This window comes from Quercus lobata, chromosome 11 (assembly GCF_001633185.2).
Source record: "Quercus lobata isolate SW786 chromosome 11, ValleyOak3.0 Primary Assembly, whole genome shotgun sequence".
Classification (NCBI taxonomy): Eukaryota; Viridiplantae; Streptophyta; class Magnoliopsida; order Fagales; family Fagaceae; genus Quercus; species Quercus lobata.
Window position 1 is genome coordinate 52,140,478 of NC_044914.1, and position 21,715 is coordinate 52,162,192.

Here is a 21,715-nt window from a genome sequence, read left to right on the forward strand (position 1 = left end):
AATCAAAAATCTTAATGTCACATCATCGTAATGTGCATCGCATGAAGGGCACATCATAGCGAACCAACACCCTCTTAAGCTATGTTATGTGGGAATTAATCTCATTAAACAAGCCAGGTCATGCCCACTAATAGGCAACCTAGTTGGCCAAGTTTGGCCAAATTCTAACATCTCTCACTCGCACATAGTGGGCATGGCCCAACCATGCATCTCTCATTCCATTATCCTCTTTGTTCATTTTGGTTAATAGGCTGTGCGACCATTGAGCACACCTATAGAAAAGATTTCATAGCACTATACCAAATCTTATTTAAAGACTAGGATAACAACATCCATAAAGTGTTTTGTTATGTCGCCGACCCATTTTGCCACATTTGATTAAACATCTCTAACGCTCTTGAATCTAACAGTTCAAAATTATGCTTAACCTCCACTAAGAAAGATAGAGATTATTTGGTGTGTGGTCATGACAAAGATTATGTGACTAATGTTTAAAGCCTCAATCTGTTAGTTATGGAAATTTAATTAACATTTGATGACTCCACATATTTGTAATATTATATTTCCAAGCATGGGTGGGAAAATAGTACACAAATTTTTTATTTTTTATTTTTTAAAAAAGAAGTCAATTATCATTAAAAATATTTGGGCTTTTTTATAATGGAGCTGGGGCCTTAGGCCTAGCTAGGCCTTGGGCCGGCCTGGAGGCAATTTTGGTATAAACCTACAGATTGTACCGATAAGATGCATAAAATGGCATATGGCTGACTTAAATTGCACCGGGGAGAATGTGGAATGAACCAACCAATGCAAGGCTTCGATCTGTGTTCGCTACTCCCATAATTAATCATCTGACTATACTGTCTAATGTAAAATTTACAACCATCAAGAAGGAATAATTTTCGAAAATACCGTTTAGCTTCACGGCTTCATCTTAGAGCAAATACTGGTCCAAAAGTTGACAACGGGCTAAATAAATGAGTGCGCTTTTCGCAGAGCAATATCTCTCCCAACCAAATCCCGTTCAAAGTATTATCTTGGTATTAAAACCACAAAGCTCATAGTTTCTTAGCACAATGCTAGTCACATAAGCTGGAGGCTTAGTTGCTTATATATATATATATATATATATATATATGAAATAAAGGTATACATTTTTTTTGAACCGTAGATTATTGTTAGATCTAACGGTGAGCAAAACACTATTAATTATGTCTATAGAGTTATTACAAACCTATGTGAACTAATTTTACTTAAAATCCCACATTTATTGCCATCCACACTCCTCATTCATTTTGATTAGTGGAATAGATGTTGTGGGCAGATGTAGAAGAAGAGCCAATCCATGTTGCATTTGCTGATTGAACAAGGCTCTGACTTTCCATTGAGTTGGGTCGTGAGCTCTCACCATATTGATCTCTTAAGGCTTCAAACCCCCATTCATCGCCATAAATACTTGGACCTCTGGTCAATTCATCAATGACTATCCGGCCTTCAAGCATGTTCACTACTGCAGTCATGACAGGCCTAAGCACTGGTGATGGATTAGTGCATAATAAAGCTACTTTAATCATTCTAAGTGCCTCTTCCTTGCTGAAATCAGACCCCAATTCTGGATCCACCAATTCCATCAAATCCCCTCTCTGTTGTAACACGATGGCCTAAAATGACGAATGAAAAGAGTTTGTAAGTTATTAAAAGAAAAAACAAACAATTCAATTCTGCTTTTTTCTATCAATGATGGTCCCCAAGTTAAGCAAACAATAGGCTACCATGTTAATTAAATGGGAAAATACTATCACACACATAGTACACACACTCAAAAAAAATAAGGGAAAACATTATTGAAGTCACAATTTGGAAGTTGAATGAAATCGAGACTTCAAGTCACGTTTTCCCTTGTTTTTTGTGAGTGGATGTACTATGCGTGTAATAGTGCGTGAAATAAACATTACTCTAATTAAAATATGAAAAGAAAATTAATAATTAATAATGAAAAAAAAAGAATGACATTTTCATTAAAATATAAAAGCAATTGATATCAACATTTGTTTTGTAAATTCATCCTTTTTCATTTATTAGCCAAACATAATTTAATTTTTCTGTATTTTAAAGATATCTAAGGAGTTTTTTTTTTTTTTTTTTGGGTGTGTGTCTGTGTTTTTTCATAACAGAAGTAAAAGTTTGGAGATCAAATCCAAGTTTTTCATGGAAAGAACTTACGGACATTTTTTTCCATCCGATAATTAGAACCTGTGGACAGTGTTATTAATTGAATTATATGATGTTAAGACAACATCACTCATCAGCACATCACTTTAATTCCAATAAATAAAAATTAGTTATGCTTGTAAGTGAACAAAAACTGTTTATAAATAGCTCAAAGTCGGCTTGAAAAAAGGTTTTTTTATGGGTTTTTTTTTGCTGAATGAAATATTATTAACCAAAACTAAGAAAAACATTATGGAGAATACTGGGCAGCCTTACCCAAGATAACATTAACAAAACTTGCTAGGGAGGGGGGCTAAATCCCATGTCAAAACAACTACAGATAGAGCTAGAGCTATGTAGAGACCACTTAGCTAACATATTAGTAGCAAGATTTGCATCCCTATAAACCCACTTGGATTTAATGGCTTCTAAAGCTTTATGTTTGATTTTTAGCAAACAAGTCAACTCAAGCCCAAGTTTGGGTTTGAATATTAAACTAGACAAACTAAAATATAATAATGTGTTTATGAATAAGCTTGTAAACATGAAAGTTTGATTTGACAATATATAGTGTTATAGTTTTATACGTATACTTGTCTAAAATTATATTTATATAGAATGGATTACGTAGGTTTGTAAATAGGTTCATATAATATCAAATTAGTTATTATATGTTATTGATAATATAGAGTGCTTTAGTAGTAAAAATTCATAGATTTGTGAAGGGATAAAAAATTTAGTCATGATTTTATTATATATGGGAAAATAATAAGTTGACCAAGTATCTCGCAAACAAGTTCGTGCTTGTTCAACAAGAAAATGGACTAAGCTTGAACATTAATCTTGTTTGGTGATGAGCTTGAGCTCAGCTTGTGTTTGAAATAAAATTAAATGAACAAACTCGAAAATTTTAATACTTGGCTTGGCTCGACTCGTTTACAGCCCCTTATGCAACTTGAACCTTGAAGATACAACCAAAAAAAAAAAGACCTGCATAATTTGCCTAACTCTCTCACATGTATTTTTTCAACTAAATGATGTTTATTTTCCAACTTGAACCCAGTGAAACATAATGCAGGTTGACCTAGTCAAATATAGTAGTTCCAAAAGAAGAAATATGGGGTCCATATTTCTACCCAAAAAAAAAAAACTTTGGTTCATTATATTCTTTTAGCTATACTTTTTAAAACAATATGAAAATGATGTATCTCACCCAATCTAAAAGAAAATGATGTATCTCACCCAATCTTTTTAGCTATACTTTTTAAAACAATATGAAGTTCTGATTTGGTCGATATTTCATGTTGTTCTTCCCAGCAATAATTTCCAATGCAACAACTCCAAAACTATAAACATCCGCTTTGTAGGTTAGATGACCCCATAATGCATATTCTGGTGCCATATAGCCTCTGTAGCACATAAAATTATCATGATATTTGGTTCACTAATATGATCTTATAAACTTCTAAATCCAAAAAGGCCAACATCAGTCAATTACCAACCATCAAATTACCAATCAATTGTTATGTATGCAACTTGCAATTAATAAGGCCAGCACAAGTGAGTTTAGCTTCATTGAGGTAGAAGCAATAATAAAACAACTAAAGCAAGAGTAATAAGTAAATTAAAATAGAGATATTATGTTTTCTAAAAGTGGCAAAGTGGATCAAATTTAATGAGTAGTTGCACTAAAAGTTTTTTTTTCGGGGGGAAGGTGGGGGGGGGGGGGGGGGGGGGGTGGATGGTTGGGAGGAGGGAATTATTCCATACATCCAGTCTACTATATCTCCCTGTTTATGTGAGAAGGTGGGGACATTATGGTTTGGCCATAGAATTTGACCTATAATGATAATTGATTTTGTTGGACTTGATTCATCGTGATTGGTGCTAATGGTAGTTTCAAGAGTGTCTAGTGTTACTTTGAATGGTGAATGGAAATGGAAACCACCAAGAAGTGAAGCTATTAATGTTGTATAGTTAGAACGCTTGCTGGATTAGTTGCATGATGAAGATAAGGTGAGGTGGACTCTTACAACAAGTGGTGGTTTTCTTGCCATTCTACTTGGGATGCCATAAGAGTTAGGAGTGTTGAGGTGGGTTGGTGGAAATTGGTGTGGAATACTGTTTTGGTGAGGTGGATTGCCATTCTAGTCCCTTCTCTCAAACTGTTTGTAAGTGAGTAGGTGGTGTCCTGGTAGGAGTGTCCCCTGTGACTAGTTGAAGTTTGATGCAATGGGGGTGTTCTCAGGTGGTTAGTAAAGTTGTTGTGGCAGCAATAGTATATCACATTTTGAGGTTGAGAAATCAGATACTGCATTAGGGCCCATTGATTTCCAAGAATCACACGGTGAAGAATATCTTGAATGATGTGAGATGGAAACCTGAGGCTTTTCTTCCTTCCATACCATCAATTAGTGGTCAAGCTCTCTGCTCTAAGCTGAGAATTCAGCTGCAAATGGGCTCTATTTCATGCTGCCAGATTTGTTGTCCAGCTTCTTATTGTTTGTGGCTGGCTACTGGCAAGGTTTAACAATGTGTTTGGGGTTTTGGAGGTTCATCTATTGTCCCAGGTGCTTATATAGCTGCTGGTTTTAGTAATTGCAGATAAGCTGCTATGTGTTAGGGTGAATTGTGTTGTTGCTTGTGGGTTTTAGGTAGAGGTTTACGTGCATCTGGGGGTATTGTAGGAGGTTGTTTTGACAACCTAGTGTCTATGGCATGGCAGCTTGTATATTGTGTTGTTTAAGCTGTAATTGTGTCGTTTTGGTTGATAATATTTGCTTATTCATTAAAAAAAGGGGATGTAACATTAGAATTCAATTTGAAGAGCATGGACCCTATTACTTCTTGTTGCCAAATAGATATAAGATCCAGTCAAGTACTTTGGTCAATACTCTTCTGACAATATTTTCTATACTTGTCTTAGTGCAGAGATTTCATTTTGGACATATTTTGGTGTACTTTCAGGGCACAACTCAAATTACCAATGTATAAGATCAACATTAATTCACTATACCTCATAATCAAGATCTGCAGAGGTAATGAAATAGAAGAGAGGGAAAAAATAGAGTCCAAAAGGAAGTATAGAGGGGGCAAAAGAAAGAAGGTCAGCTCACATTGTTCCAGCAATTCTAGTGCTAATGTGTGTGTTCTCCTCTTCATCGAGCTTGGCCAAACCAAAGTCAGAGATCTTAGGGTTAAGGTCTTTGTCAAGCAACACGTTAGTAGATTTGATGTCTCTATGAACAATTTTCAGCGTTGATTCCTCATGTAAGAAAGCCAGGCCTTTTGCTATACCAACACATATTTTCTGTCTTGCAAGCCAGTTCAATTTTAATTGGCTATCTGCAGGACCTGAAATTGATATCCAAAACCCAATCAATGAAATTCATGATTAGTGTATGTCCTCATTATTCTATTATCAACATAAAATGCATGGTAAGGTATAAAACATTAGCTTACCAAACAAAGCACGTGCAAGGCTATTGTTTTCCATGTACTCATATACCAACAATAATTGTTTTCCTTCAATACAACAGCCATACAGTCTAACAAGATTTGGATGTTGTAAACCAGATATCATGCCTATTTCGTTCAACAATTCACGGCTTCCTTGCCTTGATTTTGATGAAAGTTGCTTAACTGCAATTATAGTACCATCAGATAATATACCCTGCATCAAGAATAGAAAAATATACTTTTTCAGGTATGTGTTTTATTGTGTAACTCTTCAAATGTCTATCAATAAGGAGAATAAGAATAAGAATAAATGGATGAAAAGATAACTCATTCTAGAATAGAAAAAGTGTTGTCAAGTACCTTGTAAACTGATCCAAAACCACCCTCCCCCAGCTTGTTTGCAGCATTGAAGTTACTAGTGGCAGCTTTTATTTATTTGTCTATATGTAAAATAACCAGTTTGCAGGTCTAATCCTTTTAACTCTGTCAAAGGCATCAACTAAGATGTCAAAATGCATATTATAGTATAACAAGAACAATGTTTAACCAAAAAAAATGCATGCCTCTTGACTAGTTAGATGAATCTTAAAGAGGATAAGAAAATAAAAGGCTTTTGGATGGCACTATATTGTAGTAGAAGTTGCGCAGGGGGACACAGGGGGGGGGGGGGGGAGAGAGGGGGTGAAGGAGAAATATATGAAGTATGAACAAGTACAGGAAACCATAAGTTTTTAGATTTTATCTTTTTCCTCTTTCTCAATTACAAGTACTTTATTGGGAATCAAAAAAATTAAATGGAAAGGTGAAATATTCCATTCATTTATCATAGAATGAGATGGCTTGATACTTGTCACAAGATCATTTTGCAACTAAAATAAGAATATTAAACAAACAAACCAAATTTCATGCGATTTTGAGGACAAGTTGAGAGTGAAATCTTTCAAAATAATACTTTCTCTCTATCAAAAACTTGGTTTATTAGAACCTTTAGACATCACTCAACTATAGAGAACTTAAGCCAAAAACACATTATTCATTTGAAAATTTACTTTATGCAAATTTAAAAAAAAAAAAAAAAAAAAAAAAAAAAAAAAGCAATGATAAAGGCCTTTTTCTTTTTTTCTTTTTCTTTTTTGCATGATTCCATGGGCTCATTACCATCAAAATTGGAACTAAATGACCCAAATCGTCATGCATCATCCCAAAGAAAAGATCATACGCTTTGAGCCCAGAAATCCTATAGTTTCTTTTTAAAATGTACTTTGGAATGCTGATCATCTAGGGAAAGATAAAGAAAAATAAAATTTTTCAGTTTCTATACATTGTTCCAACTTCCTGCCATAGTAGGAGATAGTGAATATTGTCCCTCTATAATTTCCACATAAGATTTGCACAGATTACCATTTTCTCTTGATTTCCTCCCTCCCAAACAACCTTTCCACCAAAGAATGCCCAAAATCATAAAAATGAGGAGTAGCACTACAACTACAGCTCCAACCACAATGGATATCTTCATCTTGCCATCATCAGGGAGACTGAAATCTACAGAAAATAAAAATAACTAAGCACGGTAATTTTAACACTGCATTCTGAAATATATTCAACACCGTACAGAAAATCCAAAGCAAGATAGCAACAGATGGTTAAAAGACAAATAAATTTTTTGGTAGTCTTCCATCTAAATGTACTTCAACATGGTTTTGTGTCTTTCATCCAAATGCAAATACCTATGGATTTCTAGATCCACTAAAATCCTATGATTCCACAGTTCATCAATCTAATATGAGTATGGAAAAAATTGGACAACAAAAAGATTCTCAATTGCCAATACAATTACCAGCTTCCACAGAGATAGCTGATATGAGGGGACCATATGTTCCTCTCGTTGGGGCAGTTGTTGTTCCTTTCCCAGCCCAAAAAAAGCGAATCATCAAAACTTTATTTGTTACATTTGCTTTATATTCCCTAACAACTGCTTTATCAACCCCTGGTGCAGCATTTTCAATATCAAAATCTTTCAACACCAGTTTTTCCTGCAGCAAATTAACTCAATTAACTCCTTTACTATAATATACAGATAGAAATAAATTTGACAGAATACCTGCACATAAATATCAAATATCCGCCTTCCAAGACTGTAAAAAGATCTATTGTCTCTAATTACTATCTCCGCAAAGTGAAGTTTCAATTTATAAGTTCCGTTTGCTAGGCAGCGGGCATAGTATGTGATTGAAAGAGGAGACAGGCGTGCACTTGTGTATAGTTCAGACTCATTCATTTTGAGTATGGATACATTATTTGCTATATAGTCATTTGCGGTAGTGTTTACATCCCAAAATCTTCCAGAGCTACTGAATCCCCAATACTCCCTCACACGAACATATCTCGCTGCTCCAGCTGGGTCAACATCTGCTTCATACTTAATGTTTCCAATTGTGGTTGCTTTCCCACCACAATTTATATGCACTGAATACCAATCTACATAGAAGCAGTACCAAATCAAATACAAGCAGACATAATAGAACAGCAATGAAATTTCCATTTTATTGTTAAATAATTTATGTATTTGTCATGTACAAGATGAAATATTTAACTAAACTCTTTTATTCATTTTAGAAGGAAATTACAAAAGAGGAATGATTGACTAGACAATTAATGCATATACCTTATCATAATTTGATTCGAATTGATATATTCATATATGATTATTACCTTTCTGACATGGAGACTCATCCAAGCACTCACGAAGTGTTCTTAATTAGTTAAGTAGATAAAGAATGTCAGTTATCCCAAATAAATTGAAAAAAAAAAAAAAAAAAGTAGTGGTTCTTCGTAAAAGATTACAAGTTTGAAGCTTACAACTTGTCCCTTCCAGAAAAGCTTTTGAAGAAATTTCTGATGCAAAGGAAAAATCAGTTAGTTTCAGAAAAGGTTATGAAGAGCAAAGTGTATAAACCTCAAGAAGGTAGACTTACATGTTATCTGTACAAGTTGGTGTAGAGCCCTCTGACAAATTATTGTAAGAAAGATCTATTTGGCTGCACAAAAAGCAAGATTATTATATTGTACTTCACTAACACCAGACAAGAACAACAAAGTACTTTTTAAGAGTATTCTTCTTAAATTGTTAAAAATTTAAACTATTCATGGTGAAAAGTGTTAATATATTATGGTCCAAGAGACCAAAATCTATTGTAGGTGTATATTAGTTTAGAATTCTCTACTCTATAAACCATAAACCAGTTCAAGTCCACCACCTGAATCACCAAGTCTAAGAGCTGTGTCCAAGTTTATGTATATAGTATCATGGTAATAAACTTATAACTTTAAAAATATCTTTCTCTAGACTCACAAGTCAATGCAAAATTGAAGTAGAATTTAAGATGAAAACTCATACTATTTACTATCTCTGCTCGTGATCCAGTCCGGAACAAACCCAGTGAGCAAGTTGCTTGTCAGACACCTATTTAGTAAAAAAAAAACAATATCACCAACTAAACAAATATAGCATGACTAAGTTTGGCAACCTATAATTTTCAGTAGCTTATTTGCTAAAAGGTGGGAAAAAATATGTTAGCTTATTACAAAATGAAAAAGTTTATTTGGTAAAAGATGGGACAAAAAATGGATTTAAGCAAATATTTTGGCTAAACTAAGAGGATGCCAAACAGGCACATAGTGCATATAAGCTCATAGTTGCACTAACCAATAAAGGAAAAAAAAATGTTATGTTTTCCAAAGACAATTGAACTCAAACAATATGGCTATGTGTTTTACCATAATATAGTGCACCGTTTAACCTATTCTAAAAGAAATGGAGAGTGTTCTAGTTTTAGGTGTATACAGAGTGAAGTTCATTGTAGATTCACCCACGGATGTTGGCCAAAAGCCAAACCTTGCTACATATGGTTATGCGATTTAGTTGCCTAATTGTGTATTTGAATTTTCTCTACAATTGAATTAGGTTAAGGGTTTTGTTGTGAAGATTACAAGTATGTCAATTTTGTTAGATCACCAAAGTATGGAATTATTCCATCCAATCTGTTGAAGCTGAGATCTCTGCAAGAAAAAAAAAAGGTTTAATAACTGTAAATCTGAACTGAATATAGAAAAAGTTATAACACAAAATGTCAACTACTAAAAGAATGCAAGTTAAAATTAAGAACACAATATATTATAACAACTAATTGATTTAGAAACTCATTAATCAGTCGAGATAATTATGAGCTCTTGTAACGTTGTGATTTACAAATTTGTATTGTGTTGGCTTTTATTCCGTGCCAAATTTGATTGTAATTTTATTCAATCTTTTGTACCCTGTATTTGTTGTGGGAATTTATTGTAAGGGTTGTGTGATAGTGAGAGAGAGTGTGAAGACTCAAGCTATTGAAGAATGAAGTGTTTTCGCGGGTAGCTCGCGACTTAGCATCCCGCGAAGTAACTCATGTGCCCTACACATGCTGGAATGCAAAGAGTCAGGCTAGATGGAGACAACTGTGTCTCGCGAGTATCTCGCAGATAAGGCCTTCCCGTGAGACACCTGCGAGACATTCTGTTCTGCCAGCCTGTCCAGTCTGATACACACTTTCTATGCCTACACTATTTATACCCACATTACCCGCAAATGTAATAGAGAGCTTCTGAGAGAAAACCCTAGCTAAAACACTTGAGAGTTAGAAATTGTTAATCTAACAATTCTCTACACCTTTGTTTGTGGATTTTTCTCATCTCCTACCTCTCCATTTCCATACCATTGAGAGGTCAATAGCCCAAAAACTTACCACACCTTTTGAGAGTGTCCAATGAGGTTTTGGTGCTGCTGGGAAACATTGGAAGAAGCTAAGGATGACAGATGCAACATGGAGCTTGTTGCGGGATCTGAAGAGCTAGACAAGACATGGTTCTGAGAAACCTTGTTGGAGTAGGAGCTTGGAGGGCTTAGGTACAAAGGGTAGATTAGGCTTGAAGGGTCTCTTGCTTACACATGTATCCCAACTGATTGTCTAGTGGATCGATTACCGCTTGGAGGGCGGCAGAAAGGTTTTTTGCCGAGTTCTTCGGTTTCCTCTTCGATAACACGTTTCGGTGTTATCTATGTTTGCATCTCTCTTTCCTACTCTTGTTCATTTCATTTTACTGCTGTGTTGCTTTAAATATGGATTAGAGTAGCTCTCTTGCATGTTTGCTTGCGTTTACACTATTCCGCACTTAGTATTAAGTTAGTGTAAAAACAACCAAGCCGTAATTTGAATTAGGGGTCTAAACAAGCTCTGGTGTTTTCATACATTTCGAGCTTTCAGTTCTGTTACCACCAACTCCCTCAAATAGTACCCATTTTAGCTTAAGTTTCTATTCTAATTTTTATAGAAATAAATATGTGCTCTAAGTTCCAGATAATAAAGTATGACCCAAAGTTTAAGTCCGTAAATTTATATATATTAATATCCAGTTATTATATTTTAAGAGCATTAATTGTAATTCAATTGACATCTCTTAACGTTTCCATACGAATCCATTCAGGATTTAACTTCCCACTCTCTTACTATAATTATCAAATTGTTAAAATATATATATTAGAAAGAAAAAAATCTATTTATATTACCAAAAAAAAAAAAAAATCAAACCATCATATGTATATATATATATATATATATGAAAATTCTTCTCTCGCACTCCTTATACACTCATCGTACACACACTCTCTAGGTTAAGGGTTTTACTTGATTATTGGGTTGTTTTGGATTTTATTTCTGGTTTTGTCTTATATATATATATATATATATATATAATAATTGACCATGTTTTGTTCAAATGTCCAATCATCCGGGGCAGCAATACACTCATTTTCCATTAAGAAAGGCTAAAAGTAAGAGGGTCAAGGAGAAATGATAGTAGCACTATACAAGGTTTGAAGTTGGGTCATGTTCAATATAGATGTAGGAATTGATCCAGAGATATTACAGCTCTTCAACATTCTGCAATGTAAATAAACTTCTGGTGAGCAAAACTTTGGTAAAATTTTTTTTTTCATTCCAATCTATAGGATTGTTCAACAAAAGAATGACTTACAATCTATTCATTCGTGTGCTGCTTCCTAAGTTTGGAAATTTTGAATCCCCTCCAACTAAGTCACTGATCCTTCTACATAGATTTGCACCATCAATAACTGTTAGCTCTTCAGCATTAAATTTCATTAATTAAAACATCACACGAGCATATCCTAGAGATTAAGTTAAGAATGGTTATCTTGAAAGGCAAAACTCACAGCTCAGTTAAGTTACTCAAGATAGAAATGCTAGAAGGAATTGGCCCCTCAAAACCACTAGCTTGGATCTCTCTGTTAACAACACAATTCAAATGGATTTAGATCACAACTAAAACCTTTTACTTTAAAGAGATTTAGATAGGGATGTAAGAAAGAGCACATACAATTTCTCAAGTTGTTTCCAACTTTGGAAAAAGTCAGGCATTCTTCCAGTGAAGTTGTTACTACTAATTCTACTGCATGTATCCCAAAACAGAAACATTATTGAACAAAATAAAAATAAGAAGAATGCTACAGTCATGAAAATGACTAAAAAAAATTTCAAGGAATATCTTAAAGTACTATCAACCACAGAAAAGATTTCAACCACGTACAGTTCTGTTAATTTGGTCAACTTAGTTAGCGCAATGGCAACTCTCCTAAGAGATTGTTAGCACTAAGAATGCTACAGTAACCAAAATTAAAGTTGAGGTCATTTCATGTGTTCAAAATTAAGCAAATCAACGACAATTTAGAAATGACAAATCAAAATTTATTTGAAAAATTAAAGGAAAAAACACAAAGAAACTCACAGTATCTCCAAGTTAAACAACTTTCCAAGCTCAAGGGGAACCATTCCTGAAAACAGATTGTTCTCTATATTCCTGAATGTATAATATATTCTTAAATATTAAAGCCGGTTATACCAAATGGAAGTATGACATAATTTACTGTCTATATGACGAGTGATGATAGAAATACTTCAATTTTTCTGCATAGAGCTTACAATCCGATGTGTCACCAATCACCAATAAAAAATTCAAACATTCATTCATTAGGTGATTGACGTCCACTAATCACTTTTATTGCCACATCAGTTTGTAACTTTTATGTTGTTAAATTGGTAGTAACTCGAGTATTTTCTAGAAAGAATGATAAAATAAGAGCATACATATATCTAAGTGTGGTAATGTTTCCCAGGAAATTTGGAATTGGTCCTGATAAGTTGTTCACGGAGAGGGACCTGTAGCAAATCCATTTAATTAAATAAGAATGAGCCTTTAATGGCTAGTCTTGGACATGAGCTGAGGAATCACTTACAAAATTTCCAACTTCGTAGAAGCCCATTCGTGGGGTATGTTACGACTAAGGAAGTTACCATAGAGATCACTATAATCAAGAGGAAATTGTGCAATTATGTGGTTAAATCAATTATGGGAGTGGTAATTAGTAAAACAAATAATGGGTACTCTTTCTTACAGGTACGTTAGCTAGCGTAGCTTCACCAGAGATCGTGGAAGCACACCGCCGAGATCCTGCCGTTTAAGAATCCTGGGTGACAAGGATATTTTGAATTGTTTAGAATAAAGAGGGAGAGAAAGAGAGAGAAAAAGATAGAAAGTATTAATAAAATTTTGGGATAAGATCTCTTATTAATGTTCTATTTCCTTCTCATTTAAAAAAAAAAAAAAGATTATACTAACGAGTACTCGTAGAGCATTGGTTAACAATCCAATTAAAGAAAATTTTTATGGGAAAAGAAAAATAAAAAAGCAATTAATATTTTAACAGTTTTTTTTTTCATTTTCCATAAAAATGATGTCAAAACTTTCTTAAAATGGATTGTTGACCAATACCCTAACGGCACTTGTTAGCATTTCCCTTAAAAAAAATTATATAAATATTATGTGCTTACAACCAACTAAAAATTTGAGAGAATCAAGATTCAATTGGAATAGAGGGGATCATTTTCCCAAAATTTTAAAGAATAGTATTTATTACATACAAACTGTTTTACACACTTTTACATGCTCCAAAAGCAATGGAAATAAGTCTGAATTTGGAAATTGTGACTTTAATTTTAATTGAATAAAACAAACTCTACATATTGTATAATTTCTCAAGCAATACAATAAGAACTGTATATAGTAGAGATGGCAATTTTTACCTAAACCTATTAACTCATCCATGACCCACTTAATTTGGGCAAATCTTGACCCAACCCAATTAAATTTTTGAGTTAAATGGACAAAACCCAAATGGGTAATTCAATTAAATAAGTCTTAGTAGGTAAGCCAACTGGGTACTTAAGTATCCATCTAAAATTTAAAGTTTAATACACACACACATATATATATATATATAAAGAAGAAAGAAGCTACGGTAAACCCTAATAAGCTAAACCAGCTGCCACTTCTTCCATCTAATGAGGAGAAAACTTTCACACTATGCAGTTTGTTCTTTTGGTTGATTAGCAAAATAAAAGTTTAACTTTTTACTTACAATGCAACGACGTGGCATACACCATCAGGGTAGGAGCAATTGCAAAAGAGAGAATTGTTGTCTGGTGGCCTCAAATCCGCCAATTTTGGCGTTAACCAACTTAGGTCATTTATGCACACATTGGTATTCCAGTCTTTCTTTCCCAATTGTTCAGCTATTTCACCAGGGGCTTTCACTGCATGATAAATCAAACTTAATCAATTTCCCTTTAACCTTTTCCTTTTTTTGTTGGCTTTAGATTTAATATAGTCAATAGCATTCAAATTAATTCCTTAACCAAGTAATAAATTCAAATAATGTAATATTATAATCATAAAAATCTTAATTAAAGTTTAACTTAAAAATGTTATATTCACAACTTTTTCACAATAAATTTTAAGTACTAGGTTATTATTAGTTGTTATGAGTAGACAAAAAAGTAATTTAAGCTGTAGATTCAAATTAGAACCATAAAAAATTATCACCGTAAAACTTGAATCTTGAGATGCGCATTAAAAATTTTTAAAAAAGGGAAAAAAAATTCAATTGTAATGCCTCATTAATGAATAAGAAATGAGCTGTCCCAAGAAAATTAAAAGAATTAAGATCAAAATCTTCAAAGTTTTCTCAAGGTCTTTTCTTCTCCCACATTTTATTTTGAGCTATGAGAAATTGAATAAGCAATTGGGCTCTTTCATTGGGCCAATTGACTATGAGTACCCTATCTATCTATGTAAAGCACTAAAATGGTTGGGCTAATGAGGTGGCAGTGAGTTTGTTAATGCCTTCATTTCAACATAATAGGTTGAGAGGCTTGAACCTCACCTAATACCTTTAAGTGTTTCTAATTTAGCTGTTTAGGGAAGTAAGATTAAAACATAATATTGAGGACAAAATTAATTCTAAATTTTATTATTAGTATAAGAAGAAAATGACTTAATTTATTAAATGGAAAAAATATTAAAATAATAAATATAAGATAAATGTAACCTATAATTTGTTTTCCCATGCTTGGTTTCAATTGATTTTTTCATGCCTAGTTTAGAGTTAGTACATGCTTAAGCTATTCATTCATAATTTAAGCTCACTATAAATAGATATTTCGAACAAGTAAAAAAATATAAATAATCAAATACATAGTCATTCTCTTATGAAGTTCAAACTTCAAAGATTCATATAAATATAAGATATTCACACAAATTACCTGAATACTTAAAAAGTAAAATTAAAAATAAATTAACATAGAAGTATATATCTAAAATATGATCATATATTTGAAAATTTTAAAATATTCTATGTAGGCCTTGACTTTCTAAAGATGATGTATGAGTTTTTATTTTTTTTTATTTTTTTTTATTACCTTAAAAGTACCAATATTTATTCTTTCTATCTTAGATTTCATTTTTGAAGTATCAAAATATGGGTTGATTGCAAAAGACTTTAAAAAGTATATAACATTGTTAAAGAATTATAAAATTCAACACATTAGTAAGAAAATATTGTGATAATATATTATGATTTCAAGGTTACATATAAGAATATTTTCCTTGAATACAATAGGAGAGTTAAAAGTTATTTTTATAAAAAGAAGTTTCAATTTTGGAATATTATTTTCTTGGCACGATGGTCACTCTACAATTATAAATACTTATGGGGTGTGAGGAGTAAGAACCGGGGTTCAAATTTTTAGAAGAGAATTCTACACACATATACACTTAGATTATGTTAGAGTAGGTTGTAGTGTTGATCTGGGTTTTTTGGTTAAGTTGATCATGGTTATTTTTGGTTGGGTGCCAATAGTGTTGTTGTCAGTTGTGGGTGATCTACTAGTGGGTTTTTGGTTGGGTTAATCACAATAAGTTTTTGATTGGGTGTTGGTGGATCACGGTCGTTTTGGGTTTTGATAGTGCATAGGTGATGAGAACTAGTGGGTGATCATGGTGGTTTCAATGGTTGCTAGAGGTTGTGGATTATTCTGGTGGTATCATGGGTTATAGGAAAATGAATTTTTATTGGGTTGTATACTTGTATGTTAAAAGAAGATGAGATGTAGGGTGTATTATTAAGTAACGTGTTAAAATAAATAAAGCAGCCTTTTGACGTGTTAATTAAAGGTCTGTTTAGAAATCACTTATTTAGCTAAAATTGAAAAAATTTTACTGAGAGTATGCAAAAGAAAGAAAAATAAAAATAAAAAAAAGGCTAAAAGTTGACTAATAGTGCAATGGAACCCACTTTAAGATAAAAATAAGCTAGAAAATAAAATAAACTAACTTTTTCTCAAATCTCAAACACAACCTAAATACTAATTTTTTTAACATCCCAAATGTGAATACTCTTATCCCCAAAAGATTTGAAAAACATGCAAAAGTAAAATCACACATGCAGCATGTATGAAGACAAATCAATCACTGTCCATACTAAAGTTGGCAATGAAGGAAAGATTTGAATCCTGTTCCCGTTCTATAGTTAAGCTTCTTTCTTTTATTCTTTTTTATTATTATTATTATTATTTTATATATAACACATTCTATAGTTAAGCTAGTGCAAAAGAGAGTGAGATTGAGAATTAAAAATTTTAATTTTCAATCTTAACCTTAGGTGAGAAAAGTTGAAAAATTAAAAATTAAAATTAAACTCTGATCCTCTCAATCATTGAAAAATTATTGCATCTCCTGAGTATCAATCCTGGAAGGTAACATGTGGTTGAGGATGATATACCATGTTTGAAAAAAACAAAGGTCTATATATATCACTTTTATATATATACTAGTAATGGCTGCACGTGCAAGGCACATGCTGCCCCCAGAAGTGAGAAGCACGTGCTACCCCAATAGTGAGAAAATTAATATAGATTTTGTGTGTGAAACTGTGAATTTTTACTCACTCAATTTGATTATATTAAAAAAGAAGTCTAAGAATACAATAAAATATTACAATATTTTCATAATATCTTCATTTTTAGGATCCGAATAGATATATATTTTTATTTTATTTGAGAGAAATGCTACATTCATAAGATTTTTAGAACAAATTCTAAATGACAAGTTATTATTGGCTTTAAACTGATAACATTGTTATTGTTATTCTCAAAATATTTATTTTCAGTTGTGGTTGGTCACAGTCTCATATTTTATTATTTTATTTCGACTTGTAAGAAATTAATACTTCAATATTTGTAAAAATATTGTGAAATTTGTTGTGTTAGTATAACAATATATATGTCAGCTTACATAAATATTAAAAAAAAAAAAAAAACTTTAGGCATAGTAGAAATTAATGTTAAAATGTTGTGGATTTAGCATTTTTTTTATTTGATTTAAAGAAACTGAGATCTCAACAATTGTGAAAATATTGTGATAATAATAAGTGTTGTAACACTTTCTCAAAACATTTATTTTCAGTTGTGGTTAGTCACAGTCTCATATTTTATTATTTTATTTCGAATTGTAAGAAATTGGCACGTCAATAATTGTGAATTTAAAAAAATGTTACAACACTTATTGTTATCACAATATTTTCACAATTGTTTTCCCTTCACAATTGTTGAAATCTCAGTTTCTTATATATCAGATAAAAAAATGCTAAATCCATAACATTTTAACATTAATTTCACAACAAATCATAGGTAAGCTATTATTGATGGATAGCACTGGAGCTATAGTGCTTTTGGTTTATTCAACTAGCACTGTAGCAGTTTTTTTTTTTTTTTTCCAATAATCGGTTTGTGTTTTTTTTTTTTTTTGAAATATTTATGTAAGTTAGTATATATATTGTTATACTGACACAACAAATTTCACAATATCATTTATTTTCAATTGTGGTTGGCTACAGTCTCTTATTTTATTATTTTATTTCGACTGGTAAGAAATTGACATGTCAATAATTGTGAAAATATTGTGAAATTTGTTATGTCAGTATAACAATATATATGCAGGTTCTTATAAATATTTAAAAGAAAAAAAAGTACAAACAGAAGATTGAAAAAAAAAAAAAAAAATGCAGTAGCTACTGTAGCTACAGTGCCACTTGAACAAACCAAAAGTACTGTAGTTTTTACACATTCACCTAACAAGTGTCACAACATTTTCACAAAACATTTATTTTCAGTTGTGATTGGTCACTGTTTCATATTTTATTATTTTATTTTGACTTATAAGAAATTGACATCTCAATAATTGTAAAAATATTGTAAAATTTGTTGTGTTAGTATAACAATATATATGGAAAAAAAAGTACAAACAGATGAAAAAAAAAAACTGTAACTACTGTAGCTAAAGTGCCGCATGGTACTGTAGCTACCGTTCGAAACAAAAAAAAAGGCAAAGTGCCTCACCAATTTTCACTGTATATGAACAGTGATTTAACACTGATTGCACAGTGCTAAACTGTAGCAGCATAACCGCTTTTATATATATAAATATAAATATATATATATATATATATATATATATATATTCCATATAACTGTCTTTTTCATATCCATGACCAATTCTCTGACCAACCAAATTTTGGTGGGTTTGTTTCATATCCATGACCAATTCTCTGACCAACCAAATTTTGGTGGGTTTGTAAGGTTTTTAATATATATATATATATATATATATATGAGTTGGGTTCAAGTTACACCTGATATAACTCTAAATAATATTACATCACCCAATAACTTGTTATTGAATTAATATTTTGAAAATCCAACCGTTGAATTAATTGTTCTATATCTTCTTAACATGCATGCCAATTTTCATATCAATCGGATGTTATTTACCATTTGATCTATAAACTCATATTTTATGCATTATTTTAAACTACAAAAATTTGAATTTTAACAATTGATTAATGACATGGATATTAATTTTTGATTGCCTTAAAATTTTGTAAGCATAAAGAATATACAAAGATAATGTAATCTAACTGTGGATTTGTCAATATTCGCATCCAATTAAAAAATATTGAGTGATGTAACATTGTTTAGAATTATATTAGGTGTAACTTGAATCCAACTATATATATATATATATATATATATATCTGTTTTAGATTAAAATTTTGCGCTATTTAACTTTTCTGAAAAAGAAAAAAAAAATTTTGATGTGACAGAAAATTATTAGAGATTTTCTAAGCTCCCTTACGGAATTTTTTTTTTTTTTAATAGAAACAAACACACACGGACGCACATGATACATCTATATAGAACTTAAACTAATAAAGTAATCAAATAACAATAATCAATCGGAGCAATATATCGGATATCAACAATATACTGTTTTCGCCTACTCCTAGCTTCTAATGTTGACGATTTTTGTTGAACACAGCTGAATGTATAGATGTCCAGTTTGAATGAACAGATTTGATCCTATATATGAAGTAAAAATATACAGAAATATTATATAGATAGAAAACAGAGCAAAGAATTAATGTCCTGACCTTCATCACTATGAGTTGTCCCGCCTGTTCCAGGGTGTGCTGCCATGCACATAAGTAACAAGAACACTATAAAGCTAATGTAAGGAAGAACAAGCCTCGCCATTATTGTTTGCTCTGCTGACTAGCTATTCCACGAGCTCTGCTTGCAAAGTGCAGAAAGTCTCATATACCATGTATATAGATATACTTGTTAAATGTTAAGGGACCCTAGAATTTAAAGAGTAGGGCCCTTAACATTCAATAATTTTTGTTTTTGCTTTCGAATTTTCAAATGTTAGGACTATGTCCCATTCCTAAGACAAATGAGATTTCTTCAAATTACAAAACCAACGAAAAGCTAACTTTTAATAAAAAAGCCTTGTCACGACATTTCCTGTTGGCTTTTTAATGTCCCATCCATTTGTTAGACCTTTTTTTAGGTTTGTCATGTGCTTTTTCATTTAACGTTTAACTTGTTTGTTAATATGGATCTATTTGGATAACGCTTAATGTGTGTTTGCGTAATGTGGCCAACGTTTGCGTTTTGACTAATCTCATGGTACTACTATTCATGGACCAGCCAAGTTGCACAAAACATGTGAATAGTATTTTGGTTAGGCCTCGTCAATGGGTCGGGCCGGGCCAGCCCGACCTGTTTTTACTTGGCCCATGTGTCTAATGGGCTGGGCTTAACGGGCTGTTGACTAGTCAATGGGCTGGGCTGGATGGAAAAACCCCAGCTCATGGCCCTACCCATAGGCAATGTCCATTTGGGTTTTAGCGGGCTGGGCTAGTGAGGTGGGTTTCCATTTGGGCTTTAGCGGGCTGGGCTAGTGAGGTGGGTTTAATGGGCTACCCATAGGCATTTTTAACAGGTCTTCAATGGGGTTATAAAAATTTAACCAAAAAAATTATAATTATATATTATTACAAACTATCAAATCGAACAATTAAATCTACTAAAAAGATTCTATTAAAAAAAATACTAAGACATACCTCTTAAAAAGGTACTAAAATAAGATTAATTAACTTTTATTGATAAGAATAAATAAGTACATTGAATAAAATATCAATTCTTAAAAGAAATATATGAAGAATCAAATATCAACTCATTAAGGAAAGAATTTCTTCCAACCAATGGTAAGCCTTTTTTTTTTTTTTTTTTTTTAAGGAATTTCTTCTATAATTGTAACTTGTAAGGAAAGAATTGGAATTTATCAAAGGAAAAAATGACTTTCTTTCCAGAGGTACAGAGGTAGGGCAACAGTCATCTTAGTAACTTTGTTTTAAAAATCAAAGCTACTAGACTAATACCAAAATATATATTTATTATGCATATTGTATCACAATCATTCCAAGTATTTAGTGGTTATGTGTGTAGTCTTAAAGTTTTTATAATGTCTAAAGTTCAATCCCTCACCCACCCAACCCCCAAATTATTTTGTTATAAATTTTGGGTAATGAGTCAGGCTAACGGGTCGGGCTACTGGGCTGGGCTAACGGGCCGGCCCACCGGGCGCCCATGGGTAAAGAAACCAACCCATAGCCTGTCCCATTGGGCTACTGGGCTGCCCACGGGCTTCAATATTACCGGGTTGGGCTGCCCATTAGCCTGGTGGGCTAGCGGGCTACTGGGCCAGCTCATGGGTCATGGGCTATTTGATGACCCTTAATTTTGGTTGTTTAAAAAATATTTTCCTACAATATTTTCAGCAATAAGTTTTCAGTTTTCAGCGAGTAAGCAATATCCAAATAGACCTTTATTACTGAAAACTGAAAATACTATAACAAAATAATTTTTAAATATGTGAATAGTGCTGAGGGACCCAATTTTAAAGTTATATTTGCTGAATTCTGTACTTGCGGGTCCCGTGAACAGTGTACAAGACCAACAAAAAAAAAAACGCCAAACGCACTGAAATTTGTTTTCAGTGCTATCCAAACTTACACTATGGGTCCGTTTGAATACAGATTATTTTGTTGAAAACTGAAAACACTGTAGCAAAATAATTTTAAATATATGAATAGTATTGTGGGACCCATTTTTTCTGAATAAAGTGGTTGTGGGTCCTATGAATAGTGCGTGAACAGTGTACTTTGTCTCTGCACAATGAATCCATGTGCATGAACAGT

The 21,715-nt window shown here is 32.5% G+C and overlaps 1 pseudogene across 1 annotated transcript; it reads right to left on the reverse strand.

The window, feature by feature from the left end:
• Nucleotides 1-1,089: 1,089 nt before the first annotated feature.
• On the reverse strand, nt 1,090-19,728 carry LOC115967310 (annotated as a pseudogene). Its single transcript, XR_004086433.1, has 24 exons — nt 19,604-19,728; nt 14,198-14,372; nt 13,175-13,246; nt 13,016-13,084; nt 12,867-12,938; nt 12,508-12,579; nt 12,310-12,380; nt 12,100-12,171; nt 11,936-12,007; nt 11,740-11,811; nt 11,574-11,645; nt 9,661-9,729; nt 9,068-9,133; nt 8,646-8,708; nt 8,530-8,565; nt 8,383-8,423; nt 7,772-8,148; nt 7,508-7,703; nt 7,072-7,212; nt 6,031-6,153; nt 5,674-5,884; nt 5,328-5,565; nt 3,425-3,620; nt 1,090-1,661 (listed from the first exon to the last, which is right to left on the reverse strand). The product of XR_004086433.1 is annotated as a probable leucine-rich repeat receptor-like serine/threonine-protein kinase At3g14840 (transcript).
• Between the last annotated feature and the right edge of the window lie 1,987 nt (nt 19,729-21,715).